A 9570-nucleotide genomic window follows, 5' to 3' on the forward strand; every position below is an offset into this window, starting at 1 on the left:
CTCTGTCTCTTTCATTTTCTATTCTCTGGCAAACACTCACATTAGTGGATGTGACCTCTCACTTCCCCCATATAAATGATTAAGGATGTCATTAATGTTAGCTGATACCTCTGCAGCACAGTCACTGCAAGACCTTATCCTGCAGAGAGAGAGAGTGAGAAAGAGAGAGAGAGGAAGAGACACTCGCCTATCGTTGCTTATACTGCTGATGTCATCACTCCTGTGCTCAGCTCCTGTTTTCCCTTGAAACATTAGATTTGTGCTAAGAGGCACTTTTAAAAATTAAAACAACATGCTATAAAGGTTCAAGTGACCCTCCTGTGTGTACAAGTGGCCATTACGAAAACACAAAATGAAATTATCCATGGTGTTCTAAAAAAGTTGTATCACTGAAAATGTGCTTTCTATGAAGACTGTTTTCCAGTTGTTCAGTTGCATGTTCATGTAAATAACTGCAGCCACAGCTGCAATATAAAGCATGCCCTATTGGTAGATCTTTATAAAATGATTCCCAAAACAGATGGCCAACATCATGTTTCTTGTGTTTTAATGCACCAATTCAACGGCACAATTACCATGTTCTTCATGTTTCTTCATGGTGACTATCCAGCTGTTGATGGACAGCTCTGTAGTAGTCTCATTACGAAGTGTTTTTGAAAAATTTTGAATGTTGCCCAATCTTGCCGCTTTAAAAGCAATCCAGTCAAGAATTTGTGTATTAGACCAAATTCGCATGATCAGCAAAATCTGTGAGCAGATTTAGCATGAGATTTAGTTGGGTAGCATGAGAGCCTGAAAAAGTGTGTTTCATACAAAATGTGTGATAATTGTTAACTTTGGTTTTACTTATGTGAATTGGGACGTATAGCTGCACTGTCAGTTATGTACATCCAGGTGAGAACATTTCAACAAATAGCATCTTTAATAATTAACTCTGAACCAGTGAGCTTAAAATCAATGACCCTGATCCACTGCACACAAACACATTCCAAAGCACCGATTGGTTTGAACAGCTGTGTTTGCACTCCTCTGTACCTTCACGTTGCACACACACCTGCAGTATGTTCAACAGTGTCTTCACTGGGAAAGATTAGATTACTATTCTTAGTCATCATAGTTAGCTCCACAAATCAGCATTCCCTAAAAAAAGATGCTGTTTGTTTAAAGAAAAGCAATAGTAAATTTAAAATGTGAATGTCAAGGGGTCTTCAATGTTCACTGCACCACTTTTTTCCTCTTAATTTTACTAATCTTTTCTCAGCTACTTTTCCTCTTGTCTCATCTCATTTGATTCTCTCCCTGCATCATCTTCTCTCTGTTTTTCTCCTCTTCAGATGTTTTCATGTGTCTAGTCAAGTCGAGTCAAGTCACCTTTATTTATATAGCGCTTTAAACAAAATATATTGCGTCAAAGCAACTGAACAACATTCATTAGGAAAACAGTGTGTCAATAATGAAAATGATAGTTAAAGGCAGTTCATCATTGAATTCAGTGATGTCATCTCTGTTCAGTTAAATAGTGTCTGTGCATTTATTTGAAATCAAGTCAATGATATCGCTGTAAATGAAGTGTAGTCTCCTCTACTCTCTTCTGTACTTGCATATTCACTTCTTCTCATCTCGTTTTACCTGTTCTTTTGTTTCCTATCCTTTGCTCTAATCTCAATCTCTCTAATCCTTGCATCTTCTCTTCTATCTCATCTCATCTCATCTCATCTATCATCTTATCTCATTGCACATCATCTGTCATCTCATCTCATTTCATCTATCATCTCATCTCATCTCATCTCATCTCATCTCATCTATCATCTTATCTCATTGCACACATCTGTCATCTCATCTCATCTATTTAATCATTATCTCATTCTCTCATCTCATCTCAACATATCTCATCTATCATCTCACTTCATCTCATCTAATCTCATCTATCATATCAACACATTTCATCTATCGTCTCATCTCATCTATAATCTCGTCTCGTCTCATCTCATCTGTCCTTCTCTCATTACTTTCACCTTCTCACCCTCTTCTAATTTTGTAACATCTCTCCTCTTCTTGTGTTATCCAGACTTTTTTCATTTCAATCGTTTCCCTTCTCTTCATCTTTCCTTTCCTCTTGCCCACTCTTTTTCCATTTCCTCTGTTTCCTGTGTTATCTGATCTCTCGACTTGTCTTTTCTCTCCTTTCTTCTCTTGACTCTCCTCTGGAGTCTTTATCAGTAAAAGTTTGTGTCCTTGTCAGGTTTCTAGTTGTAGTATTGTATGTGATGTTTATGGCTTCAGGATGAACATTCATCAGCAGTACATTAATCAGTGCCCTTTAATTTATCCTCTGGCTCTCTTTCTCATGCTTTTGTCTGCGCCCGGTCACATATGATTTCGAAATAAATCTGTTGATTATAATTAGTGGTGGCAAGTCCTGCGTTTTCGTGGAGTGATTGATGAGACATGACACTAATGAACTGACAGCCTCAGTACCGTCCAGAGATTGGAGATGCTCCGGGTTTGGACCTGCCCATGGATCTGACAGCTCTCTGAAACCCTGAAACTTAGAGAACATGGTGTCATACCATCACAGGCTCCGTGATGATTTGTTTAACAGTGTTCTTCATACCTTGGCAGATGCCTTTCCTAGGGCTTGTGGTTGTGACAGGTTGGGATTATTTATAGGCACTGGGTGGTTTAACGTATTATTATTGGATGCTGGTGGTTTACCGTTTCTCTGCCTCAGGGACTCCTGCATTCCAGATACCAGAGAAACTAAAGAATGCTCTGGAAAGATTGCATACATCGGTTTATGGATAGAAAACTACGGGTAATGAAGTATATGTATTCTGTAAAAAATGTAAAATGAGTAGATCATCCAGAAAAAAATGCAGGGGGGACACATCAATTCTTTTGATTTTTTGACAAATAAAACTAATTAACCACAAAAAGGAGGGAAGGGAGCTTCCATTTAACATTCCCAGGAATCAAGATGCCCTCATTTTATAAAAACAATAAACTATGCTTTTGCTGCCAGCCTTAACCATGGTAAATCTTGTAACGCATGGCCCCTTGTGGCTACATACCTGCGGTGATTTAGGTGAAGCTCAGTAATGCAGTCATTATAGACTGTGGTTCACTGACCGTTGACACACACAGGATCGAGTTTTAAACTTGTTTTAAACTTCTCTTGAGGCGAGAGATGTGAAACCCTTAGCACCAGATAGAAATCAATGGCAAGCACTCACCATTAATCAGAGTAATTTAATATCTGTGAGGCATCTGCGCTGAAGGTCCACTGTCACAACAATCTAGTTTGACAGTGGATGTGTGGATTCAGGGCACACACTCTAGCATGGATACTGTAACACTGCAAAGGGTAACACATACACTTAAGTATATGGACAAGGAGAAAAATAGTACATTTCTGGTTAAATGTCCTTTTAATGGTTGAAGATCTGTTTGTTGGTTCAATCTCAGGATGACCTAGAAACTTGAATCTTGATGCTAACTTGAACATGTTTATCTATTAATCTTGGGAGCAGAAAGCTCATCTTACAATGTTTGTGGTGGTTGCGTAACACATAAACAAGAGCTCTTCAGGCACAAAGAGTTCAGACACTCCAGACATATTGAGTAATGTATTAGACTTGTAAGCTTACAATGTCAAAGCTTTTACGAGTGTGTGTTTGCATTAACATCTTTCAGAAATGTACGGAAATGTGAATTTTCTTGTCTGAACTGCTCAAACACGCCATTGCCTCAGTAACTCTGTTTATAGGCGTTTTTATTGGTGGGATTCTCTGCTATTCAATAATACAGTGGTAACTAGGCAGCAGTAATAGAAAGGTCTGTATAAAGATGTGTTTTTAGGTTAAGGACCGGTGGACGTGATAGTTTTCCAAAAGCTTTTTGTTCTCTATCATGTTTTTAAACATAAATGATATTCACAACAATATTAATGGAGATTAAAACCAGGTTTAAGGGTTTAAAAATGTAAAACATTAGAAAGAGTTCTTTCTACTACGCCCACATCCTCACGGCCCGTTTACACGTACATGGTTATTTTGAAAAATGGTGACATTTCCCTTTGTTTGCCTCCTTTGTTTACACGCAAACAGAGAATTTGCTGCTGAAACCAATTCTTTCTAAAAACTCTGGCCAGAGTGGAGATTTTGAAAATCTTCGTTTTCACGTTTGAATGTAAACTGAGACAAACGGGTGTTTAGACAGACAATGTCACAGTATGCAGTATTATGATTGGCTTACGTGGGCTTGAGCTTCTCGTTACACCATCACGTACAGGTCTGGCATGCTCTTGATGGCATATATGCACGGGTACGTGTAAATAAAGTTTTCTGACAACTGACTTGTGCATGATGTTATTTTTGAAACCGGAGAGGTTGAAATGTCCGTTTATGAAAAACATAGACAAACATAGGCCCAGACTCGATGGGTTATCAGGTTGAAAACACATACAGCAGGAATGAGTGCAATTGACAATGGAAGGTGACAAACCTTATACTGTAGGTTGATGTGTTGATATATATACGAGTGTTAATATGACTATGGTCATAGAGTTTTTAGATGGATGCCAAGGCTTTTTGGGTCACCCAGTTCATTTGTTGGATTTATGGCAGCCCAGGGTGTTTAAATTGACTATTGGTAAACTGGCAGTGGGCACAGTCACACAAACCAAAACAAAAACAGACATTCTGACATGGAACACCATTTTATATTAGAATAACTGGTTGTAGCATTGTTTTCTGAAGGATCAAGTATGTGAACTTAACGTATTTCATAAATATCTGCACACATATTATGGTATTAATATGCTTAAGTATAGTCCAAAGGTTACATAGCATCTTTAATGATTAAAACATTTTTTTTTGCAACAATACAGTGCATCAACTATAGTCAACAGAAGTACAAACGTGCTTGCTTGACTTGCAAGAAGTGCAATGTTTTTCTGAAATTACATTTGATGTGCTGTATGTGCATTGATCAACATTTACAAATGATTAAAAAGTCTTCTCTCAATCTCATTAAAATATCTTCATGTTTTAAAAATGACCACAGCACGAGGGTCAGTAAACTAGCCATTCATTGCAATTAAGGTTGCTGCAAAAATAACAAATAATGACTGGTGCAGCCTTACCACTGGTACAGTATATGGAAATGCTCTTGACATTTAGACTCCAAACTTACATTCATGTCTGGCTTGAATCTGGAATGAAACGGCCACTATTCACCATCCAGTCAATGAGATCCATTTCTGACTCAGAAGGAAGTTTTCAGTACACGGTGCTCTGAACTGCTGCACTCTAAAATAAATATTGTTTTCCTTTTATATCAACATATTAATGAGCTCAATCAGTCTGAGGTTAACTGATGCTTAAAGCACTGAGAGCAGGTTTTAAAACACAGTGTTCTCTGCTGTAAACTCCATTTAAACACTGATGAAAACACAAAGCTCAGATGAAAACAGAAGAAAGACGTGGTCGTATGAGAGAAATGTTGTTTTTGACATCTCTCGTAGGTTCCTCAGAGCAGATCTCTTTGGACTGTAACCTCTCTTCAGGCTCCTGCTGCTCTCTGTTTGGACTGGATGTGAAAGGATTCTGGCTCTCTTTTCCAAAGCGCTCTCCAAATCTCCTCTCATTCATCACAGCACAGAGGAGCAGCACGCCACACGCGCCCCACTGAGGCACAGCACCACCAGACTTAGACACTGGCAAACCAGATGTGTGTGTGTGTAAGGCCACACATTTTAGTGTTAAAGTCTTAGAACCAAAAGCAAGACAATTAAGCTTGTGATAAAGTTATATTAAAGGACAAATTGTGAATGGCATTATGGCATAGTGTCTATACATTTCAATTTGGGGTGTAAATGAGAGAGAGCGTGCTGTCTTGAGTGAATGAGTGGATCGTGTAGCACTCCATAACGTTTTTATTGATGTATCCTTTTGTATGTAGGTCATATTAACTCATACAGTACAGTATATCTTGATTTGTGTCTGCCAGCAACACCTAGGTGGTGGGTTAAACTCCCAGAGAACACATATGACATCACACACACACACACACACACACACACACACACACACACACACACACACACACACACACACACACTAATTTCTACACTAGTGGTCTTCAACTCTGGACCTTCAGATCCACTTTCCTGCAGAGTTTATATATATATATATATATATATATATATATATATATATATAGAGAGAGAGAGAGAGAGAGAGAGAGAGAGAGAGAGAGAGAGAGAGAGAGAGAGAGAGATGATAAATAAAAATAAAAATCTATTAAAATGGAGGAATTCGCCGTTTTTAATTTTTACAGATGTTTTACCTGTATTTTAAATTTTGCATATCATTTTGATTTATTGTAGGATTAATAAAAATGTCTGTAAAATTAAGGGATACCATCCTGGCAGAAAACCACCAGTGCATTTTTTTTTTTCTCAAACATATATTGCATTGGCTGGAGGAACCATATCATTTCAATTTGCTTTCTTGAGATTTTTCATCGTGACTTGCAGGTCTTCATAGGACTCAGACCCCAGTGTGCTGCACTGCAACTACAACACTTCAGAATAGACATATGGAGTTCATAACTACTGTATGTGATGAAACATCAAGATACTATGCAAAATAAGTCTTTATTAATCAAGTTTTTGACCCTGTAATCATATTTTGTGTGAAATTGAATAAAAGCTACTGATGTTTTACATTTATGCATTTAGCAGACACTTTTAACCCATGACATTTTCCACTCTCAACACTATGCTCTACCACTGAGCCACAGGAGCAAAATTTTACTGCCAGTAGCGTTCATTTCAGATGGAAACTGCACTGAAGTAGGTAAAAATGGAGGCATTTTTTTTCTATGAGCCTGTTGTTTCTTTCAGTGTAAATCTCACCTATTTTACTGTCTACACAATTACAATTTAAGTCAATTTAAGTTTAAGAAAAATAATATCATACTTATCAGCAAACTACAAAATTTGAGGTGTCATTTAATTAGCCATCTTGGCCTATATTTGAAGACAACCACTTGATCATGCTGTATAATCAGTCTTTCTCTCCCTACATTCTGCCTATCCCTACATGTATAATTGTGAAGACGGGAAATGCTTACACCAATGTCCTTCAGCAAATGTGCTGATAAATATAGTGTGAACTTAAAATCCTTCCATTATAACAGCATTCTAAAATGATCCCAGAAAACATTACAGCATAAAATACTATATGTTATAATCTGCACACACCTGAAACATTTGTAAGGTCTCCTGCAGGTACAGTGCACCTCTGATTATACAACCAGATTCCAAAAAAGTTGGGACACTGTACAAATTGTGAGTAAAAAAGGAAACTTTTAAACTCATAAACTTTTGTTTTATTCACAATAGAATATAGATAACATATCAAATGTTGAAAGTGAGATATTTTGAAATGTCATTCCAAATATTGGCTCATTGGCATCATTTCATGAGAGCTACACATTCCAAAAAAAGTTGAGACAGGTAGCAATAAGTGTCACGATCCCCATACAAAAATAGATGACAGGTAGATCCAAGTCTTGGGGTAATCCAAATCGTAATCCAGTCCAGGCAGGGGTCAAAACCAAAGTAGCAATATAAACATAAACAGACACAAAACAATCGGGCAAGAACAGGGCTAGAAGTGGCGTGATAATTTACAAGGACTCCGTGACACATACTTAGACAGGAGGGGTTTCTCAATGTCAAGGAAGGATCCTCGGAAGCAAGTATTTCGCGGATGCTACGTCATCGACATCCGTCGAAGGACTGTTCCAGTGTCGAGGATCCTCGGAATTTCAACCAAGGACTGAGTCCTTCGATCAAAAAATATCCCATACACAGGAAAGGATGCATATGTGTATCCTTCGCGCTCTCAAATCACCCACTTTGCTATTCTAACATTAGTTAAAAAAATTCAAAAATGTCGAACGTTAGCGGTTTTTATTTAGTTACCAAACATTTGTTATAACTGTAGTAAATATAAGTAAAGTTCAAAGTTTCAATGCCAGTATAAATTACTACCATATTGATATTGTAAATTATACAAATGGTTAACTGAACCGGACCTGTCATTTAACAATTGGTTGCGTCAATGGCATTTATTTTATAAATAACTAGTAAAGTTGTCCAAAGTAATTGTAATGATACCATTCACAGCGTTATTCAAACAGACCTTTTCACTGACATAATGACGCAATTACGTGCACTTGCTAGCCTGTTCCATTTACGTGTTCTCCGAATGCTAAAGAAGAGTCTCGCCTAGCCTCTGAAGGAAGTGTCTTGGAAGGATCAGTCCTACCAAGGAAGTATCCTTGACATTGAGAAACGCCGAGGGTATAAATACACAGGAAAATGACAATGGTTAATGACCAGTGACAGCTGAGTGCAATGATTAGACAGAGATCGTGGGGAATGTGGTTCAGGAAGTGACAGACACCGTGGGGAAGGAGGACATCTAGTGGTTACCCAGGGAACACAAACCAGACACTGTGACAATAAGTGGCCAGAAAATTAAATGTACATATAAGCTGGAGCTGGAGCTGCAGCTGGAGGACCAGTTTGCAACTTATTAGGTCAATTGGCAACATGATTGGGTATAAAAATGCCCATCTTGACTTCTGAGAGACAATGCCACTCTGAGAGGATCACCAATTCCCCCAATGCTGCAGCGAAAAATAGTGGAGAAGTATCAAAAAGGACTTTCTCAGAGAAAAATTGCAAAGAGTTTAAAGTTATCATCATCTACAGTGCATAATATCATCCAAAAGATTCAGAGAATCTGGAAGAAACCGTGCGTAAGGTTCAAGGCCGGAAAACCATGCTGGATGTCCGTGATCTTCGGCACTGCATCACATACAGGAATGCTACTGTAATGGATATTCATAACATGGGCTCAGGAATACTTCCAGAAAACATTGTCGGTGAACACAATCCACCGTGCCATTCGCCGTTTCTGGCTAAAACTCTATAGGTCAAAAAAGATTTCTCACATTTCACTGCTGGTCATATATGCTCTATATAATTGTGTATGTGACAAATAAAAATCTTTAAACTTGAAGAAGCCATATCTAAACATGATACAGAACTGCAGGTGTTTTCTCAGGGCAAAGGCTCATTTAAAATGGACCGTGGCAAAGTTGAAAACTGTGGTCAGACGAATCAAAATTTGAAGTTCTTTTTGAAAAACTGGGACGCCATGTCATCCGGACTAAAGAGGACAAGGACAACCCAAGTTGTTATCAGCACTCAGTTCAGAAGCCTGCATCTCTGATGGTATGGGGTTACATGAGTGTGTGTGGCATGGGCAGCTTACACATCTGGAAAGGCACCATCAATGCTGAAAGGTATATCCAAGTTCTAGAACAACATATGATTCCATCCAGATGTCGTCTCTTTCAGGGAAGACCTTGCATTTTCCAACATGACAATGCCAGACCACATACTGCATCAATTACAACATCATGGCTGCGTAGAAGAAGGATCCAGTACTGAAATGGCCAGCCTGCAGTCCAGATCTTTCACCCATAGAA

This window comes from Carassius auratus, linkage group LG48F (genome assembly GCF_003368295.1).
Source record: "Carassius auratus strain Wakin linkage group LG48F, ASM336829v1, whole genome shotgun sequence".
NCBI lineage: Eukaryota > Metazoa > Chordata > Actinopteri > Cypriniformes > Cyprinidae > Carassius > Carassius auratus.